At 45.5% G+C, this 27,694-nt stretch overlaps 1 protein-coding gene and 2 non-coding genes across 6 annotated transcripts in view; 2 read left to right on the top strand and 1 right to left on the bottom strand.

Moving 5' to 3' along the window:
* LOC6549918 (glycine-rich cell wall structural protein 1) overlaps positions 1-27,694 on the top strand; it is a 52,801-nt gene that overhangs the window by 11,856 nt on the left and 13,251 nt on the right. For all 4 annotated transcript variants that reach the window (XM_026981583.1, XM_026981581.1, XM_026981584.1 and 1 more), the window contains one exon: positions 23,558-23,622. The gene's annotated coding sequence lies outside the window, so the exon portion shown is untranslated. Of the gene's footprint in view, positions 1-23,557; positions 23,623-27,694 lie in introns of those variants that run through there.
* On the bottom strand, positions 14,739-14,811 carry Trnar-ucg. The gene has a single exon. It is a non-coding gene; the product is annotated as a tRNA-Arg (tRNA).
* Positions 15,512-15,585, top strand: Trnai-aau. The gene has a single exon. It is a non-coding gene; the product is annotated as a tRNA-Ile (tRNA).

Here is a 27,694-nt window from a genome sequence, read left to right as displayed (position 1 = left end):
CAGAAATCGAAAAGCAATGCCAACAAGTTGCAAACTGAAACCGAAATCGTCTCTTAGACAAAAACAACGGAAAACCGATTGACCAAGCAAAAGTAACGAATGAGGCGATACCTCTTAAGCAACGGGGTAATGAGTAGAAGTCAGCATATATGAGTGATTATTTGAGCAGAACTCACCTAAGGATTGAAACTTAAGGCATACAAATGCAATTTTACGTAAGGCTTCACATTTTAATTATAAAAATAACTGAATCAATGGTATTGTGCATTGTTATTTTATATGTACCAGCAGAGCTCATATGGATTACTAAGAATTGAGCCATTCGTAAATGGCGAAGCACTGAGTACGGCCGACTCCCAAGGACTGCGATTACAGGGTAAGAAGCACGGAAAGAGGACACCAGCCGTGGTGACCTCGACCCGGCTATAACTTGTATTTGGTGGCCCATTGCTTTTTTTATCGTGACTTTTCGATGGGCTATGGACTTTGGGCAATGGAAAGATCCGCGCTTACTGACTTGACCATTGGGCAGCCAGTTATCGCAATCGCAATCGCAATTGCTATCCATTTCATTTACCGCAGGACAAATTTTTATGGCTGACCCAAGCAGCAAGGACGACGGGTCGGCATTGTTTCAATATATAAAATTGCCGGAACAGTTGCTGCAATTGTCCTCATTTTCTTTCAGTTAAGGACGATTTTATTTGTGTGGTGGACAATAAATGTTGTGCAACATTTTACATAAATAACAAGGACATGGACATGGACATGGGCAGGACGACCTCCGTCCCCGTCCCCGTCCCCGTCTCATGTCCGTTTTGACAGTCGTCAAGTGCATTGTGCACTTTGCCAAAAACAATTTTGCATTTGCAGGATTCAGTGCTGTGCACTCGGTGTTCGTATTCAGCAGCATCAGTCAAGGACACTCGGCTGAATGTTTTCTGAATGAACGAGTGGGTGTTCCGTGTTCATACATATTCATACACATTCATTCGGCCTGTACACGTGTGTGTTCGAGTGGGCGTGTAACCACAAGTCAAAAGCCTCTTTAATTATGTTGACAATATGCAAATACCGGGTTTTGGACGGACGGCAAAAATAATTGCATTTCGGCTTGCGGTTCCCACTTCATTTTTATATTTTGCGATTAGGAATTTAGCAGTTTGTTTTGGATTAATGGATGAAAAGTGCGCTCTCGTGCGATAAGAGACTCTTTTGCAATTTCGTTGCTAAAGTCCTGACAATTATTGATCCTTGGCCTGTGGTTGCGGACAATTTTAGGCGATTTGTGTTTGTCACTTTACCAAAGGCTTTCTATTCAATTTCAAGAGTTGCATTTACATAACTATTGCAGTAAGCGAAAATCTATCCAAGGGAATTTGTAGCCAATAGTCTTGAAATGTGCAATCTATCTGAAGAAATTCGTTCTAAACCATTCGTGCACCATTGTTAAATATTTAGCACGCTTTTGTTGTACTTTAATAATGACATTGATTGGAAAACTCTCGCATCATTGCCTTAATTTGTGCTTTTTGTTCACGCCTCCTCTGTTTAATTACCCAGAATAATTCGATTTGCAGCAGATTTCTATTGACGAGGAACTTGTTATCCCACTTAACACAGCTTAACTTTTAACTTTTTCCCACTGGATGTAGTGTAAATACGTTGTGGTTTGTATCTGGATATTAAGTTTAAGTTCCCGCTTAAGTTGTTTTTAAGTGCTATTGCCTCTAATTATTTATTATTTTTGGTTTTTTGGTTTGGTTTTATTTTCTGTTCAAAGCCAAACCAATGTCGAGTATTAAAGATCAAGCTCTTTGAGCTTAAGTCTAGGAATGTCCCCCGATTTCGGCCTTTAAACTGTGGTTTATTGGCGGTCTAGTGGAAATTTTCGCCACGGGTAATTGGATTTTAGCAGGGCAAATTGAAATCTGTTCCCGATTGATGTGTTGCAATTTGCACAGCGTGATATTGACGGGCTGCTTAACCCATTGCCGCCCAAGCCGCCCCCGTCGAAGGCCACGGAATCAGCGGCCACATAATGCGATTCATAATGATGGGCGAGGCGTGTTAGTTAGGGAGTCCAATTGTTTCGCAGACAATGAATGTCATGTGGTGATTAGCATTTTGAACTGCCAACTTCTGGGGCGGACCTTCTGCGGGAAAGGGGCGAAAGGGGGAAAAGGGGTGTGGAAAACCCAGCGAGTGTCGCTGACAATTTCCCAGGCCCCAGTTTGTCGTAATTTGAAAGCCAAGCCAAGCCGGGCTCTATGGCTCTTGGCCTTATTGTTGTCATATCAAATGCGGCGACTTGGCAATTTATGCTGACAGAATGTCTGCTACGCAACTCGTGCCGCCTAGCTCATCCCCTTTGTAATTGGATAACATAATATTTAGCTAATTTATTTAATATAGCCTACATGCTCGTGATGAATGGGCCATTGCCATGTCGAGCATTTAAATGTAAATTCCGACTTTTGCATTGCACTTCTGCAATTTATGTCAGTGAGGCAGCTCAGACATGACAGCCAAACCCAAACCCAAACCCAAACCCAAATCCAATCCCCCTTGCAAATCATTTTCAAACCATTGTCGGAGGCGTGGCCTAATCAAATTATCGCAAAGTTTAATGCATTCGAAATGAGCAGCGTGGGACGGACAAGAATGGCAGCCTCTTTGAGTGCGATTCAAGTTGTCTGGTCCAAGGATGGCTGCCGATTGTCGGAGAACAATTATTTGATTTAATTTAAACTCGGAGATTGTCCTAATGAATTGCCACCGTCGACGATAAGGCCGGGATCGAAACGCTTGGCCGGGAATAATTCAATTAAAATGATTGCGATTGCTGTCCAAAATATCCAAGTAAGCTGATTACCTTTATTGATAGTAAGGCCATGTAGTTATGCGTCTGCTGAGCAGATAATACGGCATTATAGTAGTTTTAGTAAACATGGAGAATTATGTGTGATTTTATATATATTTCTCATGCAATAATTCGTTCTTACCTAAGTGCAGTGTTTCGTAGCAAAACAAAGCAAATAACAAGTGTTGTGCAACACGAGTGTTTTGCATACTTTGAGCACTGGTTTGTTTTTAATGCTTAAGCATAAGGAATCTAAATTCAACTTTGGTGAACTGTTATTTCTCACTTATTTCTTTCCAAAACATTGCACAAATATTGTGGGATTTTTCTGGCTCATTGCTGGACATTCTGCTCGTTGATGGCCAAAGCCAAGCCAAAGCCAATTCCAATCTCTCAACTGATTAAGCACCATTTGCAGACCATATCACTCGGTTTGGAGCCGCCCCTCATCGCTGTGACTTTTTCCGATTTCCGCAAACTGCTCCACCTCCGAAACTCCGAAACTAATTGAAGGCCCACTGAATGGCCGAAAGCCACTCCAAACTGGCGCCCAGCAGCAAGGACCATTAGGGGACCACTTGAGTGTAGCAATGTGTCAATTAACAATTTGCGCGCACTGTGTTTATGATGCTGGTTCGGTTGGCCGGGATGCTAAATTATGCTGCCCAGCTCTGCGCCGTCAACTCTCCTGACCCTGACAAATTTATGCGCATCATTAGGGCCAAATAACTATATTGTGTGCTACGCATACCCATGCATACTCGTTACACCAAACCCATACCCTGTTGTACATACGTATGTGTATATATTTATATGTACGAGTATATCGCAACAGTCGCAGCTGCAGACAAGCGCCAGCCAAGTCCACTCAATTTGTTTGTTTTCACGAGCATTTAAGTGGCTCAAGTGGCCGAGCTAAATTCCCAATTGCTGTACATGTTGTAACTAAGTGTTAATAGCCTGAATGGGTAGTGCCCCTCCCGGAAAACCAAGCCCCTTTCCGCCCACTTGGGGTTTGATGAGCTCAAGTGGGAAATTGCAGGAAAATAAGTAAGTGCTGACTGTTCAGGAATCAGAACTGATTGCGAAACAAATTGTGCGAATGCTGGGATTTGGTCATTTATGCCCGCACCCCACAGTAGCTATAGGGAATTTTGCATTTAATGATTGATGCAGCTAGCAATCCTTGCTAGATTGTTCTATTAATAGTTATTTATACAAGACATAGTCCAAATCCAAGATACACGTAAATCTCTACATTTCGATTTAAGGGCTGCACTTTCGCACAGGTTCAATCAAATACATTACAAGCCACATGGGTGGACCCAAGGAAACGACAGAAGTTTCCATTTAACAGCACTCGGTTTCAACGCTTTGAGTAATCACTCGGTCAATTTCCAATCCATTGGTCCGGCCAATTAGGCAAATCAAATTGACCAAGAGCTCGAAACTCGGACTGCGCCGCACAAACACAGAGAACATCTAATCAAAAGCCGCCGACAAAGGAATCGAATGAATGAAAAGCGGGAAAAGTGGTGGAAAGTGGTGAAAAGTGGCAAAGTCAAGGGGTGCGGGGCGTGGGATAAACTGACTGGATGAGGTGACGAAATCGCATTACAACAATTAAAGCATACACGCTCGCTCGACATTTTTTTGCGCCCTTTTTGTTAGCCAGTTTGGCAGTAAATTGTCTAACAACGACTTAAAGGCTTAAAGCGCAAATAATCCAGCAGGCCAATAGGGGGAGGGGCTTAGGGCCATTCAATCAACGAAAATGAAAATGAAATGAGGGCGGCGGGCTCTGAATGGGCGGGGGCGTGGCATTGCGGGTGCGGTCTGTGTGCGCACTTATTCATTCATTTGTGTACTAATAGGCGCACAATCAGACAAAATGACAGACAATCAGTCAAACAAACAGACAAATATACACACACACAGCACACACACACGCACACACACACACCTACCACCGAGACAAACAAACATGCAGACAAACAAAGGCGGTTGGCGATGGCAGCCAACAAACGACATTATCCAAAGTCAACAGCACAAACAAATCACACGCACTCAAACACAGCGGCGTTTCAAAAAATAGTGGTAGTGGGAACGTGCTATTTTTAATCAATTTACAATGCAAATATGTAACAAAAGGATTGGGTGTATTAAGCAGCGTGCTGCGCAAAAGGACACGCTTGCAAAACATTTTTTGTAGTTAAATCAAATTAAATTAGGTAGCAAACAAAGTTGCTGTCCGCAGATAGTTCCACCAGTTAACCTAATTAAGCGTTTCCAAAGCGTTGTGTTTACCTATTGCGAAAACATTGTAGGGACTTTGATGTAAATACAAAAAAACTGTGTGCAGGTAATACTGACTGACCTGCGAACTATTTATCAGTGTTAGAGCTCGAAATGTTTAGTTAACTAGCAGCTTGCAGTCATTATTGCTATTTCCTTGACCGGAGCTGTATACAAGCATACACTTAACATCCGTACGGGCACCCACACACTCGCGCGCACATAGACCTCAACACACACAGACACACACTCGCACACTCACACTTGCACAGGCACGCATTAGGTGCGCTCTTTATGTTTTATCTCAAAATGCGATGCTTGGCTGCTGATGAGTGCCAGCCAGCCACAGCCAACCTCCTGCCCCCACCGCCCTCCGCCCTGCGCCCCTTTTGCTCTCAAGAGATGGAAGCTTGTCATTTACCCACACCCAGGAGCAGCCCCTCGAAAAACCCCGCGCTGCTGCCATGGTTTTTCTCAGCTAGAGTGAATTTTGTGTTCCGCTTGTTCACTTAATGATTCTGTTTGCTATTTGTGTAGTCATGCTTCTGGCAGTGTTGGAAAGTGTTTTAAGCGGCAAAAAAGTTAATTTTCTGCCCAGTTAGTTAGTGCCCCAAAAAAGAGAGATCTTTGACACGTATGTCGCTTATGGTTTTAGTTAGGCTCCCTTTACTGCAACACAGTACTTTAACCTTGCGGCTAGCAGTGTTGGAAAGTGGTATATGCATCGCTTGGTTCAGACTCTTTCGTTTGTTTTGAAAGTTTTATTATTAGTTTTAGTTAAATTAATTTTTTTTAGTAAGTCGTACTAGTATTTCTCGTCATGGTAGAAAAAATAATTCCCCCAGAGTTTTTCTCACAGCCCGAAGGGCATCCACCGAGTTTCGTGGTTAAACGCCGGTCGACTTTCTTGTTTACTTGTTAACTTTGACTCACTGCGGAAGTTCCTTGTTCTGGCCTTCGGTATTGTTGTTGCTGGAGACTGCATAAACCGCTTAGCGGGCGTAATTTAAATCGCCTTTGTTGCTCAGAAGCCCGTGCGGAAAGCCTTTCAAAATGATTATCATAATGGGCCAATGGCAAATGGTGTTAGCAACTGGCTTTCTTTTGATTACTGCCGCGCATGCCGTTCATGTCGGGAATGTACATACATGTGTATGTGTGTGGGTGCCTCTGACTCCAAGATGTCCTAATAGGTGGCTTTTACTTTCCGAGCCTTGTTTACTGCGTTGATAGCTCTTAGTGAGTCCGGAAATCGAATTTCCAAGTTGCTAAGAGGGCTTCCTATTGTTGCTTTTAATAATTTGTTAGGTCTAATGTGCGCAGTGAGCGATGCAAAAATATTTTCGCAAGGAAATCAAGCCCAGCTAATTATACGTGTTTTTTGTTTCCCAGCAAAAAGGTCGTGAGAAATATATAAAACAAAATGCGATGTTTGGGTTGGGCTAAGTTTCTCGTGATCCAAAAATTGCCTGTCTCTGGTTACGTGTAACAAGTAAACTTATCTGGCTAAGCAGGGGCTTAGCGCAGGGGGGCTTTAACCCCCTGGGAAACTAAAGCGAAGAAGTCCATACTGTTTTCCTTTTTTCCTTTTTTTTTTGTCTTATTATGTGTTATCCCAAGTTATTGATCAAGCTCGCCCAAAAAATGCAGTCTCAGTTGGTAGCCCCCGGCCGCTCGACGCCCCTGTGTCTGGGACTTGACAGCTTGGTAGCTGGGAAAACCCTTGCAGTTGATTTTTTGTGCGGTGTGTGTTGCCCAAAAGTCTTCAGCTTCAACTTGTGTTTCTCGCTTTTTCCACGACTGTCGAACATTTTTCGTGTGCAGTGGGAAAATTCTCGTGTCTGGCAGCGGGGGCGGCTGGCAGCGCCAAGAAGGCGTGGCAGGCATTGGCAATGTCTGCACGCGATGTTTAACGTCTGCTTTCCCGGATCCTGGTTCCTTTTGCCCCAAAAACCCCACCAAGTCCCAGACGATAGGCAAATGCAAACAAGAAACTTTTTCGGCCGGAACGCGGAGAAACCGCCAGACCATGCCCCCCTTTTTGGGCCCAGCCCGCCGAGCCCACCGCCCCTGGAAATCTGTGTGTCTGTGTGTGTCCGCCGCTTCCGCCTTGCCAAGCACCGCCAATCATTGGCGTAAATTGAGCTCATTGTGGTCTAACACCATTACACCGGCCATGTACGACGGCGCCCATGTGTGGGCAGGGGGGTAGGGGGCCAAGGGGCTTGGGGTTTGGGGTGGGGACTTAGGGTCGGCGGCGGGCAGACACAGATAGATGGAGTTGCCAAATTCAACTGTGACTGCACAGCGAGAAAAGCCTTGGAAATGTAGCGCGAAAACCGCCGGCTCCCCAAAAAAATGATTTCTTTTTTTAGATGATGATTTTGAAATAACAAATTATTTAGCGAACATAATACAGACATTCGCTCAGTGTCTGGTTTAGGCCAAGTCTGGCGGCGCCTGTGTGAAGTCGTTAAATGCGGCAAAGTAAAATAAATTGAGCCAAGTCATGTTTCGAGCATGAAATGCATTTTTATTGCACCCAGCAATGGGTTTCTTCAAGGGATTGCGGATGGCGGCTGGCAGATGGGTGGGTGGGGGATGGGTTCGTGGTTCCTGGGATGGGCAACACAAGGGTAACCACCGAAATATATGAACTATTGAAATGCACAAGATATTGACTGCCGACTAACGACCCTCGACCGTCGACTGTCGACTGGCGGCCTCTGGAGTTGCCGGCCATAAAGTTCATAAATTTACGAGGACCCAAGCAGCAAGTTGCAAGTTGCGCGTTGCAAGTTGCTTGCGAAAAGTCCTTTGAGCAGCAGACAAACTTTCATCGAATGGAAATTATTATTTCATTTATCAGTTCTGCTCAAAGGTTTACTTTGGCGGCCAGGAAGTGCTCGATAGCTGAATTGTAGCTGGTTTCATTAGGAGTTACATAAAAATGTTGTTACTGAAGTGCCGTGATTGCAGCTCTCTCCTTTCTCCTTTCGCTCGTCACGACTTTAAAAATTTAAGTTAAAGCACTGCTGCCTAAAGATTTATTTAGCTGATCCTTGAATGGTTATAACTCCACTTAGGCACTCGGCTGATTTATTAACTGAAGCTTAGACTTTAATAAGCCTGGCAGTATTACTGTTGCGCTTAAGCTTCATTCTTATCCGCTGCCTTTGTGCCTGGAGCATTTTGTAATTACACCTCAACTGGCTGCATTTAACTAAGTAATTTCCATTTGCATTCATTCGCTGCACTATTTATTAATTCAACTCTTTATCTCTTCTTATCTCGTTGCAGGTGAGTTTCGTCGGCCAAGGAGAAATGGTTATTTAGCCCGTGATTTTGCGGAAGGGGTCGGCTGGCCAAAGCCAAAGCTGGCCACTAATTGCCCCGTTGGCAGATCCCTCAGATGCCTCAATTCCAGACCGCATTTCCCATTTTTACTCCGTTTCGGCACGGCTTTTCCACCCGCTGTGTGTAATGTAGCCAAGTCCATGTACTTCGGGTTTTCTGGTTCTGGTTCTGGTTCTGGTTCTGCCTCTGCCTTTGGGTTCTGGGCCTTTCGGCTTGTGCCCTCCTGCAGTTTCATAAATTTTAATGTAATATTTCCATGTTGTACAATTTGGCTGGCGGGGTGGGAGACGAAAAACGCTTACAACGCCGAAAATTATGCTATAAAAATGCACTGCCACTAATTAGGCCAACAAACACGGCAAAAGCGCCGGCAGATGCGTACTTAGAAATGTTTTCTTGGCCGCCTTTTGGTATTACTTTTTAGTGGCTATATCCTATTTTTTCGTTATTTTTTGGTCGATCCTCAATGGCGCTTCGCTTCGCGCGCCCCATTTCTGTTGTAAGTGTAATCATCGCACGATGAAAGCCGCTTACAATAATTGCCCCATCTTGTCCGGACATCGTGTCCCAGGTCCGAGTCTCCATCCGCATCCCAGTCCGTGTTCGTGTCGGTGTCCTGCGTCCTGTGTCCTGCGTCCTGAGTCCGGAGAGCTGGTTCCCGGATGCGGGGCTTCTTTTTTCGCCTTCGCCTGCATTGAAGTCGCTACGTTTTGTGTCGATTTCCGTTCTTTTTTTGGCCTCCTCGCCTCTCGCATTTTATTTTCCAAAAGTAATCGCAATTGCAGGGGAATCGCGGGTGGCTCTTCAGCTTTTTATGGACTAAATGTAAATTGAATCAAGTTATTAGTGAGTTTCCAAGTGAATTAGCCAGTGAAGGCAATCCATTGCAATGGAAAGGCGGGCAAAACATAAAGCTGTTAGCCAGTGCGAAATTGCTGAATTTATTTAGCCCACTATAATAACGGCTAGTGTATTCAGAGCCACAAATATGAATGCTAGCGAATGTATTTATTTTTATTAATTTCCTAAAGCTATGAATAAGAATGAGGACAACGAAGAAGCTATTCAGGGGAACTTTATTGATTCAACTTCAATTATGTGTATTAGAATCGTGCAAGACTTTCCCATTAATTCTCCCTTTTCTCAACTTTAAGCCACCATTTCGCAGACTTATGGTTTATTTTGAACTTTTGCGTAAATAATAGAAAATGCTTCCTTTTTGGTGTGCGTCGTTATTTCCTTTCCTTTGCCTTCCTTTCATTTCGCTTTTCTTCCATTTTCTTATTTCGGCCGACTGAAATATTAATAAATAATTTTATTCTATGTAAATATTTAAGCGCCCTGGTCAGTCATAAATGTAATTTATTGCCGCCTGTGCCACCCTGCCACCCTGCCACCCTGCCACACCCCTTTTTCAAGAGCATTTACAGCGCTCGCCTTTGTTGTGCTGTCAATGTTGTTGTGTTCGTATTGTTGCAGCCTAGACGAGGGTACGAAAATGCTGGAAAACTGAAACTTCGTGTTGCCACCACCGAAGCCGCTGTGTTGTGTGGTCATTTATGTCATTTCATATTTATTCGGCGGCCTTCTGCATAATTGGCAATCCTCTCGCTTCGCAAAAAACGAAAAAAACCCGAAAGCTTTCAAAAACCACCAAAATAAAAATCGAGAAAGGACCCGCAGCTAACCGATGTCCTGTGGGACAGAAGGGGAGGGGGAGGGGGCGAGAGGGGCGGGAGCAGATGGCAGTAAAATTGCAAAAAGCATCCCAATTTAAGCAGGCCTTTAAAGGCCACTGTACTGCGACTGCCCTGCTGTCCTGCTGTCCTGTTGTCCTGCTTAAAAATAAATCTATGTAAATGCATTTAACGTGGTCGGGATGGGCGGATTAATTGAGTTGCCACTGGGTGGCAGTTGGTGGCTGAATATTGCAGTGCTCCCCTGATCCTCCACTTCTGCTGCTCCTGCTGCTCCTGCTGCTCCTGCTGCTCCTGCTGCTCCTGCTGCTCCTGCTCCTCCCAGAAATTCACATCACGCATACGCCATGTGGCACATACACTCACTGCTTCCTGCCTCAGCTCAACTTGGCTCTGTTGGCTTGGCTATTGACTTGGGCCGAAAGTAGCCGGGAAACTTAAAACTGACAAAGAGTTGAGTAAAGTTGATCCAGTGCTAGTGAATTCCCTGGCATTTTGTGGCTTTTGCGGCCTTCCTTGGCCTAAGTATTTCAGCACTTCTGCATATTTTATTGTATTTTAATTAACTAAATTTCCACCGCCGGTTCCGGGCTGGAAACTCTGTCAACTTGCGGTTGGGAAAAAGTGCGGAATTTCCATGGCAGGCGAAACGCTTTTCCAAGACTTTGCTTGCTTGGGAGCATGCTCTTGTTTCATCACCATCATACTTACATGTTTCCTTATTCAGCCGAAGTGTACAGCCGTTTTATAAATTTGGGAAAAATAAATTATCCCAAATATGAAGGTAAAAGTGTCCGGAAGTGCATTCTTCCCAAAAGCAGCAATACAAAGTGTGCAAAAAATATTTTCATTTGCAGAATGAAACCGTGTAGTGATTTTACTTTTCTGTGCAGGGAATTATCCCTAAACTTGTTGACATTATCAACAAGACAAAGAGGCCAGCTTACCGCTTGGCCCAAAAGTGTTTGTCATCCGCCTTTGTCTTCGGTGACCGGGTGATAAATCTGCATTAAAACTTCATTCTCCGGACGGCAGACCATGTTTGTGTGTCCGAAAAATTAAATGTCACGTGCTGAGGTCGGATATGGAAAGCCGGCCAAAAGGAAAGCAACTTTTTAAGCCACTCGCCTCCCTCGCCGTCAGTGAGATTGACTTTGGCTCCGGCTCCGACTCCGGCTAATTTATCAACAAATTGTTAAGTGCAAGCGACTGCAACTGGAAGCAGGACCGCCGACAGTGAAATCTCACTTTGACAAATTAAATATTAGCCGGAAGGCGGAAAAATGGGGAGCAAGTTAAGGGACTTATCTAGCTATCCGCATCAAAAGTCTCGACTTTCTGGCCGGATAAATGCAGTTAAATGGCTTTTGGCATCGCTTTTTCGGCCTAAACGACTCCAAGGAGTCGTGGGAAATGGTCGCGGGAAAAACCCCTTTGGGAAACCACTTTCTACTTGCCAGATCCCAATCCTCGGCTACCCACTGTCAACATTTTCCGATGGGTTTGAAGGGTCGCAGCTGCACGCAAATATTTGCCGCATTTTTTATGCGACCACAAAACAGTGGGTGCAAGTGAAATAGCAGCACACAGTGCGAGCGGGACGGGGCAGACCTTTTTATGCGATTTGCGTTTCGTCATAAATTTAACAGCAAGTAAATATTTGATTTGATTTTCTCTCCAACCCGACCGATGGAGCCAGAAACGGCATCAGTTGATTAAATGGCAGTTTTCAGCTTTTCAATTTCGGTGATTTTCCTTTATGGATTTAATTGAACATTTCAAGGGGCGGAAAAGAATTGCACAACTTTGTATGTTTACGAAGGAGCGATTTCGATTGTCAAAGGACAAAAACTTGAAGCGCAAATTTTAATTGGACAGATCTCAAGTGTTTTTTGTATTCCATTGAAGATTGAGTTCTAACAAAAGGTTTTCTGGCTGCAGTGGTTCTTATTTTTTAAATTTGTTAAGCGAGCACATCAATAAGTATGAGTGATATGCTATTTGTACTATCAGTACTATTTGTATAAAGTGTGGAAGGAATGAACTTAAATCACTCACATAATTCGTATAAATCATTAAAATTTAATGAGATAATGACACCAAAACGCATTTTGCAATTATAGTTACGAGCTCAGCACTCAGTATGCATATGTGAATAATATTTAGAATTTCCAGGATATATGATCATTTTCCCTGAAAAGCTTTGTCACTGCTAACCCGTCCTTTGTATTTTTTTCGCTTCCCGGCGCATGGTTTTTATTTTTTCGTTCGCTTCACTCCACTAATGGAAATAATTTGAAATTAGGAAAATTATGATGAGAGTTCGTCCTGTGCGCCTGTGTGTCCTTTTATGTCTTAGCAGCCGGAGGAGGCTTTCCACGGGCCCACTCACACTCACACACACACACATACACACATGTGACTAGCCGAGGAAAATGAGCATAAAACAAAGTTTATGTGCAACTTTTTTGATTACAAATGCAAATTACAGCGTCGACTGAAGCTCAGAGCAATAACAGCAAAAAATGTCAGGGCGCAGAGGAAAAGAGAGTGGAAAAGCGTGGAGGAGCAGGGAAAACTTTTTCATATTGCAGCAGAAATTGCGTCAATGTTTGTTCGTTCGTTCGTTTGTTTGTTTGTTTGCCTGCTTATTTGTTCGTTTGTTCGCCTGTTTGCCTGCCTGTTTGTTTGTCTCTGTTTGCCCATCGCCGTTTGACGCTGTTTTGGCAGTTCAGAGTTGACGAAACATTTTATTTGCAGGCAGCGCCGAAAGTGCGTAATCATAACTTTGCAGGGGTTTCATGTTGAGTTGATTAGGGAGCGAAGTATATATTTAAATGTGATGACACAGGGAAACTCTGCGCCTAGGTGCCGGAAAAGCCCAATAAAGCTGTTGCAAAGTACCAATGGGCAATACAGCTGCACATGAATGGTTCGGTCTGCACATTTTCACGACTTTTCACGACTATTGCTTAGTTTAAAATATGTAATATTTCAAAACACTTCACTGTTATTAACATTTAAGTGGGTTTTCTGCAATCGCTTAAGGATAATGGCAGTTTCAAGCTGTTTTTGCCATTTTCCCGACAGCGACCAACATCATTACTCAATTTGCAGCAATTAATTTCCATGCCAACAACTCGATTTGTTTGTCGACTCCGTTCACTATCCCGACGTGTTCCCTTGCTGCTGCTCCCTGGTCCTTTTTGGTCCTTTTTACAAGTTATACCAGTTATACCAGTTATACCAGTTAGCAGTTATAGCAGTTCTGTTGCCTTTGTGCTGCCGCTTGTTTACGGGTGACATCCGCTTTGCTAGTTTTGATGCAGGTTGCCTGCTGCGATAATGATGGTGATGATATGGCCATGATGGCGGTAATGGCGGCGAACGAGGTGAAGGTGCTGCAGAAGACCCTAATTAATTTCTTCGCCTTTTGTCTGCAGTTATTTGCCGCATATACGAGGCTTGTAGGTGGTGCACTCGTACATACGTAAAGCCACCCAGGTGTTCACTTCCATTCGGTGGACACTTTTCAACTTGTGCTGGAGAAACTTTTTGCCGGCGGAGTGGAGAGCGAACACTGTTTTTCTGCTTTTCTGCCGGAAAAGTTCGGGCCAAAGGTGGTCGGAGTCGGCCATAACCTCAATTATATGCAAGGCAGCTCATTGTCGTCTGTTTTCTGCCCTGCACTGCACTGCCTGCCCTGGCCGGCCTCCTTCTCCTCTTCGGCCAACTTCTCGATAAGCGTTTAATTGCTGGTCGAGGACCCAACGTCCGTCCTGTCTTCTGGGATGCCCGATTGTGGGTGGTGAACTGGGCGGTTGCAGGGCCAGAGGCGGGAGGGTTCCGGGGGTCAGAGAGCACCGGAAATGCGTTGAACAATTTCAACCGGATGTTAAATGTCAGGGCGCTTGTCGCCGTTGTTGCCATAGTGGCCATGGCCCATGGCCCATGGCCCTTGTTGTTCTTGCTGTTTTTGTGGGCTCTGCAATTTATAAGCGACAGCCGCTGTCAGGCACAGCACGAAATTGATGCCCGATCTGATCGGATCGCCGGCACTTGGAGTGGAAACTCCAATGAAAATGCACCGGGCTGCTATTGAATGCCGCCATTGTAGTGGATTTCAGTGCTTTTAGTTGGTTGTGCTGCCGGAGCTGGACGGGTATTGGTGATACAGACGTGAGACTTGGTATGCATCTACTTACAGCTATCATTTTCGATGTCTATTTCGGTTTCCTCAGTCATGTTTGTTTGCTCGTCGTTGCAGTGGACGTCTAAGCTATTAATTGCTTGACAGCTTTAGGCAACTTTAAAGTGCGGTTCTTCGAGCACTTCCTTAACCACTATTTAATGCGAGTTAATCTGTTGAGGATTGTGGTCAGAGAAAATAGGCTTCATATGTCTATTATAAGGAAATAACAACCATGCAGCTTTTCTTGCGAGCTTAAAATGCATTTGGCGAAAATTAATGAGTTATTGGGCTCCCCAAACTGAAAAGAAATAATAATAAAAAAGAAGAATTTCATCGACCGTGACAGGACTCGAACCTGCAATCTTCGGATCCGAAGTCCGACGCCTTATCCATTAGGCCACACGGTCGCTTGTTTTCCAGGGGATTAAGATGTGAATAAGGCAAACGCGGGCAGCTAGTGTGGAAGCGAGACAGCAAGTGCGGGCTTGGAAAGAGAGAGGGCGAACTAGAATGCGAATAAGAAGGAGAGGGAGGATGGTGTGTGCGAAAACAAAGCGAGGCGCTAATTAAGCAACGCTCTAATGAACAACTGACGGAATGCCGGAATGCCGGAATGCCGGAATGGGTGAATGGGCGGAATGGAAAATGGGGGATTGCCGGAGTGACGAACTGACGGACGGACAATAAGGTGCAGCTGCTTCCTCTTCCTGGCTCATGAGCACAAATACCGACAATAGAACACGTTCCATACGCAAGAAACGAGTGCTGAAAAAATCTAAAGAGATGGGCAAAAAAGTAAAGAATAACTAGACAGCGGGAAAATGTGTATAAAAAATGAAATGTCAAGGAAATGTGCAAAATGACTTGGAAACTCTTGTGTTATTATTATGTGTTTGTTGCTTTTGTCTCCGCCGCGAGCTGAATAAGAGCGAATACTTCCGGCTTCGTATTCCCTCTCGCTCATTCCTTGGGGTGTTGAGCTTTCGTGCCACGTCATTACTGCAAATCTCAAAGCTTTAAGAATTCGCCTCTCGGCGATCCACGTTCTATTTTTAGCCTCGTGCGCTCCGTCTGCTCTGCTTGGACTTTTTCCCACTCGTGCAGAGAGGCCCATTAGCTCAGTTGGTTAGAGCGTCGTGCTAATAACGCGAAGGTCGCGGGTTCGATCCCCTCATGGGCCATACTTTTTTACTCTTTTTGTACCGATCGAACTTAAAATTTGCTTAAATTAATCGTAAGAATCTTGTTTGCTGTATTCTTCAGTTACAAATTCCCGCAATTTGTACTGTCTAAAACACATATTTTTACCAACTACCCAATCAAACTGCTGCCAATCAGCTCACAATGGACGCAATGCCAAGCACAATACATTGGGAACAGCCGAATCCAGCGGCCTCATCAGCATCACATCACCATCATAATCAGCAGCCTCGTCATCGGATTGATTGGCCGGGCCAGAGGCATCTTCCGTTTGGTACTTTATTCATTCGCTTTTCTTTCATTTGGCTACATTTCATTTGATTCAATTCAATTCGTAGTCGATTCCATGCCATTTCCCTCCATTCAGCGCCCTCTTGTGCCCTTCAGTGTTCCGAAACCCTTCGCTTTCCTGCAACTCCTTTCAATTCACTCCACTCCACTCCACTCGCCTCGACTCGACTCGATTCATGGCTACCAATTTGCAGGAGGCGCCATTGCCGGCGCTCGAAAACAACATGAGCATATTTTCTTTGGAGCATAAGGAGGGGGGCAGGGGGGACAGGTCAGTGGGAACACTGCCTTGTAAATGTTTTTATTTCCCCACCGCCGTCCCCCTTAGCTCTGTAGCTCTGCAGCTCTTTAGTTTTTCCTCCCTTTTGGCAAGCATTCAAAATGAAAAGTCGTTGGAAAAAAGCAAACCGAACTGAACCCCACGATAATGTGCATCAAATGAGCTGTGCGCACATTTAGCAGGCGTCGCCTTGGCTATTGAACTTTATTAGCCTTGTACTCCTCCTGGGAACTCCACCTCCCGATTCTCAAGGCCCCTCACCCCGCTGTCTGGCTGGATCTGGTCTGCTGGTCCGCCGGTCCGCCGGTCCGCCGGTCCGCTGGTCCTATGTTTCCCGAAAAAAAAAACCAGCAAAAAATGGCAGCCGCAAACGTTTGAGAACCTCAAAAGACTGCAGGGGCAGGGGGCAGTTTATCAAAAAGCTTAACTGAAACACGCTCGGACATTTGTCCTGGCTGAAATCCCATGGGGGTTTTCCCATAAACGACCAGAAAATGCCCTAATATATGGCCAGTTCTTTTATGATACGAATCTTTATGGCTGTGAATTAATTTTCATGTCACACAGCATTGTTTCACATGTATTCTATTGCTTGGGCTAATAATTAAGTCTGGCCAGCTTGCTGAAAAGGTAATTGATTGCTGATACAATTATCGAGAACGTTTTTAAACTAAGCTTTAAAATATATTTTATGCAATATTTTTGGCAGATTCGTAGCTTACATTCATTTATCAGATGAGATATTATTTGTTTCTCATTCTTAATCTTTTATAACGACGCTGTGGAAGAGCATAGGCGTTGAACCAGTGCAAGTTTCAGGTTTTTAAGAAATCATTTCGGTTCATATGGTACATATATACTGCATAAATCAATCGACCAATTGCATATGCCCGCTTTAGAGGGCTAAAAAATGGCAAAAACAATATATGGCGGGCCGAAAGAGTCGCACACACTCGCACTTATGGCCACTAACAAATCATGGCTGGTCGTGCATGTTTCATGTCCACTTAGCCAAGAAGACGACATAACGACAAAGTCGGCCGCCCACCCATAACTCCAGATCCCGTTTCAGCTGAAAGGACACGCCCCCGCCGCCGCCCGCCGCCGCCCCCCGAACGGTCCACAGTTTTTGCTGCCACTGGCACTGAATTACGCTTAAATTATGGTAATTTATTTTACCCCAAAGAGCGATCTAAAAGGCCATGACGACAACGAGGACGACAACGTGGACACGGCCCCTGGTCTCTGGTCTCTGGTCTCTAGTTTCTGGTCTCTGGTTCTTGGCTCCTAGTCCCCATTGGAACCGATGCCCGATGCCCGATGCCCGATGTCTGATGTGTGATGGCCCATAGCCACTGGCCAGTGGCCAGTTTCAGCCCACTGCTGCTGCCGTTATCGTTGGCCTGGTCGGGATAGTTTTTCCGCTTTTTCCGTTTCTTCCGTTTCTTCCGTTTTCCCCCACACCCACTCGCCGCCCACCAACAAGAAACAAGCCAATTATATAATAAACTTTCTCCATTCTAATTCATATCCACACAGTCCACAACTTGGCTGGTGCTTTATCGTCCATCGATAAGATTGCATTCAATATGCGCAGGGAAATGCTTTAATTAACTCTGTAAAGCATTGTGCACCGCAGATTCGCTAATTTCTATTGCTTTGCCTTCTCGGCTTCACGCTTGGGGAAACTATTTCCAAATTAGGGAAATGGCTTTTTTGTTACATTTTTTATGAGCCCTCAAATTCCCTCGGATTTATTAATGTAACAGAGAAGTGCTCAATTATGGCCGAGTCCGTGCAAACGGAATTTTTCCACTTATTAATTTCTAATTTTCTTTGGCGAGTTTTCCCCATCGTTAAGTTATTGCAAGTGCAAACAGGAGTCGTGAGTGGGGCAGCAGATGAGTGAGTGGTGCATGGTGAGTGGTGCATGGTGGGTGGTGATTGGCGGTGGGTGGTGCTCAGCTGGCGGGCCGCAGAAAATGAAAGAAAAGCAGTCAGCGGCTATGAAGTGGCGACTGGACTGAACGTCGCCGCCTGCCATTGACGCCTCGTCAGCTTCTTGATTTATGCGACTCCACTTCTGACCCACCAAACGCCATGCACGACCGCCAACTGCACCACCCCCACCCCATCCCCACCCCTGTCCTCCGATAAATGAGCGTAAAAAATGTAGAAAAGCTGCTGCTAAATTTGCTCTGGGATTTTCCTCAGCCGGGGGGCAATTAAAACACAAAAATGCATTCGTATGCGCTTACGAAACAAATGCGATGGGGTTTTCCGGTGGGCGGTGGTTGGTGGTTGGTGGTTGGGTGGTTGGTTGATGGGGTGGTGTGGGTGGGCGGGCTATCGTGTTGAATGACGACGCCTGAAGCCGGGTCCGTTGGTCCGTAGTCCGGAGTCCGTGGTCCGGAGTCCGGAGTCGATGCAGTCAGAAAAGTGTTCTTATAATCAAGTAAAGCTGATTTTGCTCAACGGTAATTTTCTTTAAGCCGTGATAAAAGGTTTTCCAATTGTAAGCTTTAATCAAGCTATATTTGTGCCGCACTTTTGTAGTGACATTCTTAGAACTTGAAATGCATAAATTGCAGTGAGTATTTGCAGCTTATGCGAAGTACCACCAATTTCTGGCAGTGCACTTCGCTCAGTCCGGGATGGATTAACATGTTGGCCGCACGGGGCTCATTAAGTGCGTCGTTGACGTTTGTCGTCATCCTGCGTCCCGCGTCCTGCGTCCCTCGTCCTGCGTCCTCCATTCTGCATCCTTCGTCTCCGGCTCCAGCGAATGACTGAGTGTGCCCCAGTGGCGGCGGGAGGGAGGCTTCCGGGGGTTTGGGGGCTTAGTGGGGGCGGACTTAAGCGCTGGGACTCCGGTTATGTGTGCTTAGAGCGCACATCAAATATCAAATTAACGATGACGACGCCACAGGAGCCGCAATCATTTTTACTTGTTTCCTTTTTGATTTGTTTCCGTTTTCCTTGTTTTTCCTCTTCCGTGCTGCCCTTTTCCTCCATGGAAAAGCTGGCAAATATTTGCACTCGCGGAATGAATGATTTGAATGAATAACTCAGATGGACTAATGATGAGTGCGGTTAACATATCGAGTATTGCACTGGAAAATGAGGGGCATCATGGTTGACATGGTGCTAAATTGGAAATCGCAACCGAGCGATCAAATGTATTTCCAGAACATAAAATTCGTACACTTTGTAAAATCCCAATTTTATTTATTTAGTTGTAGGTTATAAACTTGGGCTACAGAAAGACATAGGCTACTGGATACATAGGTACAAATTATTAAGAATAAATTAAAATATATTTGCAGAGGTTAACAATCAGGCGATTAGTTAAACATGGAAAGCAGGAATGCCCACAGAATATTGATTCTACAAGAAAAAACTTTCACATTTAACATATGAATATACATTCGACCACTGATTTTCCGAGGCTAATCCTTGTTGCTACTGTATTTTGAGTATACCTGCGGAATTCGTTTTTCCATTCATACCCGCTGCGCCCACTTGAGACACTGCACTTGGATAATGGCTCAGAGCTTATGGCCATTGATTATTAGATTTGTGTGGCCTCCATCATCCCGGCCGCAGCCGATGGGTCTGAATGGCTCTGAATACAAATCGACGGGTCCTGCAGGTTCTGCAGCGACCCCTCGAAATCGTTCCACATGGAGCGTGACAAAGTCGCCCAACCACTGGCTCTGGTTCGGTTTCCGAATGCTCCCCCAATCTTGTCCTGATCCAGATGCCCCAGTCCTGCGTCCTTCGTCCTGCGTCCTGCGTCCTTCTGCTTACGACTCATTTGCGTTTGGCGCCCGTAAAGCAATTATGACCCAATTGGTTTGGCTTTGGTTTGCATTTCCCTTCAGTCCACCACCCACCGCCCACCGCCCACCACCCACTCCTTGTCGTGTGTTTAACCTGATTTGTGCACAACTGTCATGCCCGCCGTGTACACTGGAAAAAGTGAAAATTCCTAGGAAATTCGGACGTAATAGCACCATCTTCAGGAAGTACAAATTCGCACGTTAGTATTTTCTGAAGTTTTTAGGGGTTTTCAAATATCGGAAAGCTAATAAAACTTGTTTAATCTGCTGATTGGCGTTCAAGAAGTCTGACCAACTAGTCAGAAATTGTTTATGTAAAGTGCTTGTGAATGTAATTTTTGAAAACCAAAAACCTAGTTTGCTCAGCACGGCTTACTGATTCCAATTACCAAACAACTGCTTCATCAGAAAATAGCTTACTTACTGTCCCTACTTTTCCACATTTCTCATGGAAGACAAAGATCTTGAAGATATAGATTATTAAATGTAGTTTCTATGCAACTTGAGGCTATTTTAACCACAGGTTCTATTAGCTAGTTGCTCGTACATTGCTATAATATAGTGAATTGCTATTGTTTTATGTTTTCCACTGCTGATGAAGGATCCCAAATACCTACACATGCACTGCTGGCTGATTAACCTCTCAAGATCCGCAACAGCACATTTGCCAGTGTAAGCATGCAGAAATATATGCAGCACTCCCTTAAGTTGCAATGTGTGCGTGTGTGTGTAGCTGGCCATGGACGTGCCCTGATACCAGTGGAGGGGGGAGGGGCATCGAAAAGGGGGTGCGAGTACGAATGCGGGCGGATCCTTCGTCCTGCGTCTCTGTTTCCGGTCCTCGTGCCCCTTCCCTTTGTGCATGATGCAATGAAATTATCACTTTCAATTGCAATTGCCACACACTCGCCAGTTCGAGTGGGGGTTGTAGGGGGGGTGGGGGGTCTGCAGGCAGCAGGGGCGGGTTTTTAGGGGGCGAAGCTGCCGGATTGAAGAGGCCTTGGGCAGGTGTTGAGTGCACGTAGCTCAGGTATGGCCGCTTTTATGTCTGCACGTGTGCAACGCACTCGCTCTAACTGGCGGCTTTGGCTCGCCATCTTCGGGATCCTCGGTCCTTGGTCGTCCTTCTCACTCTGGCGGGGCTGTTCCCAAAATCTTTATAGGTTTTGAAATTCTTTTATGGCACTGGAGGTGGGCCATTAAAATATTTTATACTATTCCGTTTGTCTGGCATCACTTGGTGGTATCCAAAAGAGCTTTCTTATTTTCACGGTTTGTAAGCCTGGATTAAAGTGCCTTAGGTGTTTTATTTTAAACAATAGCTCACCGCTTGAAATTCTATGCTACCAACAATTTCTGTTTTAATTCTTGAAAAATCAGAGGCAAAACCCTTGATATTGGATTGCTTAAAGCTGGGCCTTGAAACGGAGTTTTTAGAGTCGCAAATAAATCAGGAACATCCTGCGCGTCCGTATCCTGGGCTCCCTGCTCCAATTGGACCCTCCTCCTCTCCTCTCCTCGCTGCTCCTTGCCCGTCCCGCAGTGTGCACCATTTGCATTGCATACTTTTGTGCGTAGCCTTCATTTAATTGCAACGCTGTCGCAGGACGACGAAGGATTCCGAGGAGTGGGGCTCGGCGGAGGCGGGGAGCTCCTCCAAGTTTTCGGGGCGGGCTGGTTGGGGAGGAGCTGTCCTTTTGTGTGACAAACCAACTGTGGACTGCCTGCTGTTGACTGAAAGATATATGATGCCAAGCTCAAAAGGCGAAATTCGCTGCTCTTTTTAAGGACACTTTCCCCATCCTTTCCCCCGACATATTTATACATATATTTGTTTTGTCTCTGTGTGTGCCATGTTCTGCAAATTAAATTCTTTGCTCTTTGCTCCGCTTCCATTTGAATTTGTTGTTGTTACTCCCCGTTTTTTTGCGGATTTCCATTTAACTAAGTTCTTAATCAGGCAGCCCCTTGACAACTGTCACTGGCAGGACATTATATGGGCGGGGAGTGGACTCCGCGGGGCGCTGACCCATTAAGAAAAATGTGCAAATGGAGCACATATGCATACAATTCCGAGTCAGCAAGGAAATCCATTTAGAAACGAGGAACAGCTAAGCAAGGAGCCGCAATTTGTTGGGCCTATATAAGAAGGTTGGCTCTTAATTATGAAAAGTGAATTACGGAGTGAAAAGTATGTTACAACTAAACATTATGCAAACAACAGATAACTGAGGGATACGTTTTGTTAAGATATCACCAAAAAAGAAATTCAGTTTTTTTAAGTTAATTGCATTTTGTTTTTCGTAAATATTGCCAAAATAGAAGAAACGATTTCATCGCACAGTGCCACATGCACATAGAGTCCTGAGGACTTTAGCAGTAAGAAAAATGCACTTCTGCAAGCAATTTGGAATTTTAGAATGCTGCCTGATGTCACCTAATTTACGGCCTAATTTGCTGCGGAATCTGCCAATTTTCCGGCTGCAATTTAAGAGGCCTTCGTTTAATTGGCGCCCAACTAATTTTTACGCTCGCCAACTAATTTCAATTTCAATTGTTTAACTTTGCTCACTTTCTCCATTAGCGCCGGCTCGCTCGCACACCCCATGTCCGTCCCTTTCTGCGGCAGCCTAGTTTCAATTTCTCCAGCTCCGACGCTTATTGTTGTTGTTTGCCTTGTTTTGCATACTGCATTGTGGCATTGTGGCGCCGCCCCTCACTTTTTAACCCTTTGGGTTTTTAATGAGCTGCGGGAATAGTTTTTTGGTTTTTTGCTGCCGCCGCTGCTGCTTCTTGGCTTTGTTGTTGGCCTGGCCTTGCGCCTATTTCCCTGGAAAAGGGGGCGTGGCTTGGGTACGAATGGTCGGCGTACGACCCTTGTCGCATTTTTTATGCTTTGGCGGCTCATTAGCGGGTCACCGTACCCTAGGGCAAGAACGAACTACTGCTCCTCCATTTCCATTTCCGTTTCCCATCCGCTTTTCCGCCTTTCCTAGTTTCCATGAAAATGGGAAAATATCCCCCCTCCCCGCCGTTTTTATTTGTGACGGATTTTCTCTTAGTCATCTTTGGCAATGGGAAATTTCGTATCTTGTCCGCAATGCTGACAAAAGCAAAAGTGTTGAACAGGAAGGCAGCTCTCACATGGACTTGTCTCCGTCTCTCTCTGTTTGCCCTCTGCCGTCTCGCTCCCCCACGCCCTGTGTGTCCTGTCGCTGATAGCGCAAAAACTGTCAGATGATTATCGGAACTGGGGAACGCCTTTTGTCAACTTTATAAACGAGCTCATCTCGCCCTGACGAAAGACTTGGACCGAGGCACGTCCGTACCACAGAAAAACAAACGCACGTCTTGAGGAGCAGTGGTTCTGCAGGCGAGAAAATCATTGGGAAATCGCTTAAGGAGCCATATTTGCTTGGGCTTTCCCCCAGCGTTACTTACTGTCCCTTTCTAATCCAAACGCATCGCAGTTGGTTGATCATATATCTTTTAGATCTTTATATTTCTGCAATTAATATATATATTTCTTTATACTTTTAGGTAAGGCTACCCCGAAATCCTGAACAACTCTACCCAATTGTTTAAAGTGAGCCACTTTAGAGAATGTAAGTTTCAACATATAAAGCTTTAATATAAAGTTGAATAAATTTTTTTTTTTTTCTTTTTATTTACAATCTGTCTTAAACAAGTGTGACATTAAGTATGACAATAAGTAATTCTTAATGGAGAACAATAGTTTTCATAGTTTTCATCTCGGTTCCCTAATTGTTACTCCCCATTTTGGTCGGGAGTTTTCCCAGTTTTGTGTCACTGTGCGTGGGCCTTAACCCTTGCGTCCTGATCCAGGGACAAGTATCTACCTCTGGCCACGGACCCTTTGCACACTTTGCTCGATTCTGTTTGACTTGTTGGTGGCGTTCTTTTCTTGGTCCCCCCGCCAGCCCCCTACCCCTTCCCCCCTCACCCCAAGCCACCGAGCCACCGAGCAGGCCTTAACCCTTACCCGTGCCTGGGGAATGGCTGCTGTTAATTGGCTGCCACAATTTGACTTTTTGTCGCCTATCGGGCAAACAGAATCAGTTCCAGGGGCATGTCCGTGGGCGACATCATCATTTCCCCAAGACCACCGACCCCCGACCCCCATCCCCCGCCACGCCCACCGATTTCTTGGCCACGTTTTCTTCCGCCTTCGTGTGCGTGACTATCGAGCTGTGAGGCGGTTTTGCATGGGAAATTGAAAATTTGCTGTTCACTTGCTGTTTGTGTAGTCGCATGCGACGCATCCCCTGCTCCCGAAAAGCGAGAGAAGTTTGCCAAGCTCGGAAAGAAGGAAAAAACGCGAGGAAAGTGACGGAAAATTAGAAAGTTGAGGCAAGGGCGCTCCGCTCCAACTGCCGCGTCACTCATACGCCATGTGGGCAAACAAAAAATTCGAATGCGATTTCCTTTGCCGCTGCGGGAGCTGCATTTTAGTGCACGGGGGCTCTGCCTCTGCGATTTGATTTCCCGCTGCAATGCCCATTCGCCCACGACTATATGTCTTTGTACACATTTATATACATACGCCTAGGTACATGTGTGTTGCGCGATGGTGGGGCAGGTGGGGCATTATAAACTTATCATAAAATAAAGTTAGCAGCTATTCAAACCGCAAATTTTTGCAACGACGCGTTATTAAATCACCAGGTGTGGGAATATGTGTGCACACACGACTCTGTGTGGGAAACTTAACAAAAGCAAAAATATTAAAAGGAGAAAGGATACTGGAAAGGGGGAAGGGGGAAGGGGAAGACACACACACATGTGGACAAAATGCAGGCAGCTGCACAAAATGGCTGCGACGGAACGGAAAATGGGAACAAGCAGAACGAAAAGTCAATTTGAAGCGGAGGCGATGGCCGAAGGGAAAGGATCGGGGAAGGATACCCTTTAAAGGAGGTCCTGGCGAAGAACCAGGGCTCCGAAATCAGCCATTACTTACTTGGGACACTTTGCAACGCTCATATGCGCCGGCCTTTCACACCTTTCACACACTAATGATTAATTTAAATAAATTATATGAATTGAAAAATATTGCAGCAAGGTAGCTTTAATAAAAGGATGCTTGAAAGTTGGATTCTCTTTTTATACTTCCATCTTAATAGCAAGCAATACTATAGGTGTTGTATGTAGCTTTACTCGTAAGTTTTGCAAATTTATTCCGATGGAAAGTGGATAGGATAGAAATCCATCTGCCTAAGCAGCTTATAGCGCCGGTGCTGAAATAAATACACATAGGGTCATGCAGAAACAATAACGAGCACAAAAGCATGGACGCACAACAATAAATATTAGCTTCCTGATGCCGGCGGAATTCTGTGAGGAAACTAATGCAGCCTGGCTTGGGAGCTGAAGAGATCGGCGGGCTTGTATGCCCCATTGTTCAGGGTATACAAAGGCACAAAGGTGTGCGGAAATATTTAGGGGGCGGGGAAGGGGTTGGTGAGCAGCGTTGTCAAGCCAAAAAGCAGCAGCGTTGACATTTTCTCAACTTAATTAATTTTGCTGCTACCCCGGCTAATACGCACGCACACTCGTGCCAGCCATCATGTAGCACGTGTATGTGTGCATACGTGTATGTACTTATCAAATACACATGCACACACCCACACATATGCATGCTAACATACATACATGCTTTCCTATGTGTGAGTTCCCTTTGACTGGCACTTTGTTTAGTTTTCGCTCGCATTTTGGCGCTTGATTAAATTTTGAGCGCGGCTGTGGGCGAAATATGGGTGGGGTGGCATAAATATTTCCGATTTCAATTTTCGGTTTCAATTAAATTGGAAATTGCGGCGATAAATTAAATCAGCTTGAGACTGTCAAAGGATTTCAATTACGCACAGAAATGAGTTCATGATCGGCATGAAGAATGGCAAATGGGAAATGGGAAATGGGAAATGGAGTTGCGCCTGCATGATTTACGTTCCGGATTTGTTGTGGGTCCTTGGCATTGACTTTATAAGGACTTTATTAGCAAATAAAACGCCATGAAAAACAAGCAAGGGGCGGAGGGGCAAGGGGTTAATGGGGGGTCCTGCCGTGGCCCATTGCCCATTGTCCCGGATCCTTGGTCCTTTATGGCGGCTCCTTCGGCCCTGCTCCGGCACTCAAGTGCTCGTAGTTCTCCGCTTTTGTGCACCCCATCCCACTGGCATTATGCAAATCGCAATGCCACGCCCCTTCCCCGCCCCTTCCCCGCCCTTGCGGAGCACAAAAGAGTCGGCGGCCCAGCATCTGGAATGTCGATGCACAACAGCAGCAGCAGCAGCAGCAGCAACTGCAACACCGACAGCATTGGCAGCGCCTTAAGTGGATTACAGCGGCAACTTGTTGGCAGGGTAAAAGGATCCGGAGATCCCGGGCTCAGTGTTCAATAAACACGCCCCCAGAAACCAGCACAGGATAACCAGGATAGCCAGGGTAACCAGCAGGACGGGCACTCAGGAAAATAGCGTTCCAAAGTGGCACATCGATCAGAAAACATTCGAGAAGTCAAAGGACTTGCGTGGCTCATCGGTCAAGCATAAGACTTTCCTCAGTCCTTTTGTCCTACAAGCAACTTTCTCCGCACAAAATATTATATATATTTAAATAATACACTTTAAATTATTTAAGGCACAGCAACTCACATCAAAATACGTACTCATTGGCTGAATAGTGTTTCTACTATTTTTGCGACAGTGTGCCGCCTTCGAGTGGCTCACTCGGAGTGACTCCAACTGGAGCTCCAGTTGCAGCTCATCTGTCCAAGCTCAGCGGCTGCTCTGCTGAGGGCGCTTATGGATTTTCCATTTAGCACAGGCCAGGCGACTCTGCTGCTCGCCGGATTTGGCCGCTTCACCAGCCAAACACTTCACTCCATCGATGCACGCGGCGTATACGCAATACGGGTGCTGCAAAATGGGAGGATGGGAGGAGCTGGCTGATGAGGGCACTTGGCAGAGACAGCAATTAGCCAGGAAAGAATGCCGAAGATGCCGCTCCAGGAGAGCTGGTCACATAATTTAAAACTCTCGCCCAACTGCAATTTAAACTTTGTTTGCTGCCTTCGTTTACAACGCGTCGCCAGCTCAGAAATTGTTTTCATTCCTCGTCCTCGTCGGCACGTCCTTTGCCTTTGGTCCTTGCCATTCCTCTCCAGCATTTTGCGTTTTTTTGTTGCGTGTCTGTACTTTTAGCAGTTATGCAGTTGCCTAGCAAATAATAACTTCCGCCTTGGCTGCTTTGACTAAGAAATGAAATGATTACAAAACAGAGAAGCGGGTCCAGTTGCTGTGCATTTTATTGCTTAAAGCGAAATTTACATGACTGAAGCCCAGGCTGATGCTGATGCGGATGCGGATGCTGACTCTGGAGCTGGAGCTGGAGCAAACTTTATTACCAGGAAAACTTTGCCGGGTAAAAGTGCAACCGCCGGCGGCTGATAGTTATCCTTATGTACTGCTAATAAGTACAACAAATAACGGGGCCAACAACCACGCCGCAGCGACATAAATAAATAACATTCATTTCCGCCCAGCCCCACCGCCACTCCCACTGCCATTTAAGACCCGTTTCAGCCCCGCGGGCACTCGAGGGTTAAGCGAGCGAGCGAGCGAGCGAGCTGCAAGACCGAGCGCTGAGAGCTGCCCC

Source organism: Drosophila erecta, unplaced genomic scaffold (genome assembly GCF_003286155.1).
Source record: "Drosophila erecta strain 14021-0224.00,06,07 unplaced genomic scaffold, DereRS2 tig00000126-arrow-pilon, whole genome shotgun sequence".
Lineage (NCBI taxonomy): Eukaryota > Metazoa > Arthropoda > Insecta > Diptera > Drosophilidae > Drosophila > Drosophila erecta.
Note: the sequence above shows the minus strand (reverse complement) of the source record. Positions and strands in the feature narration are given on the sequence as shown.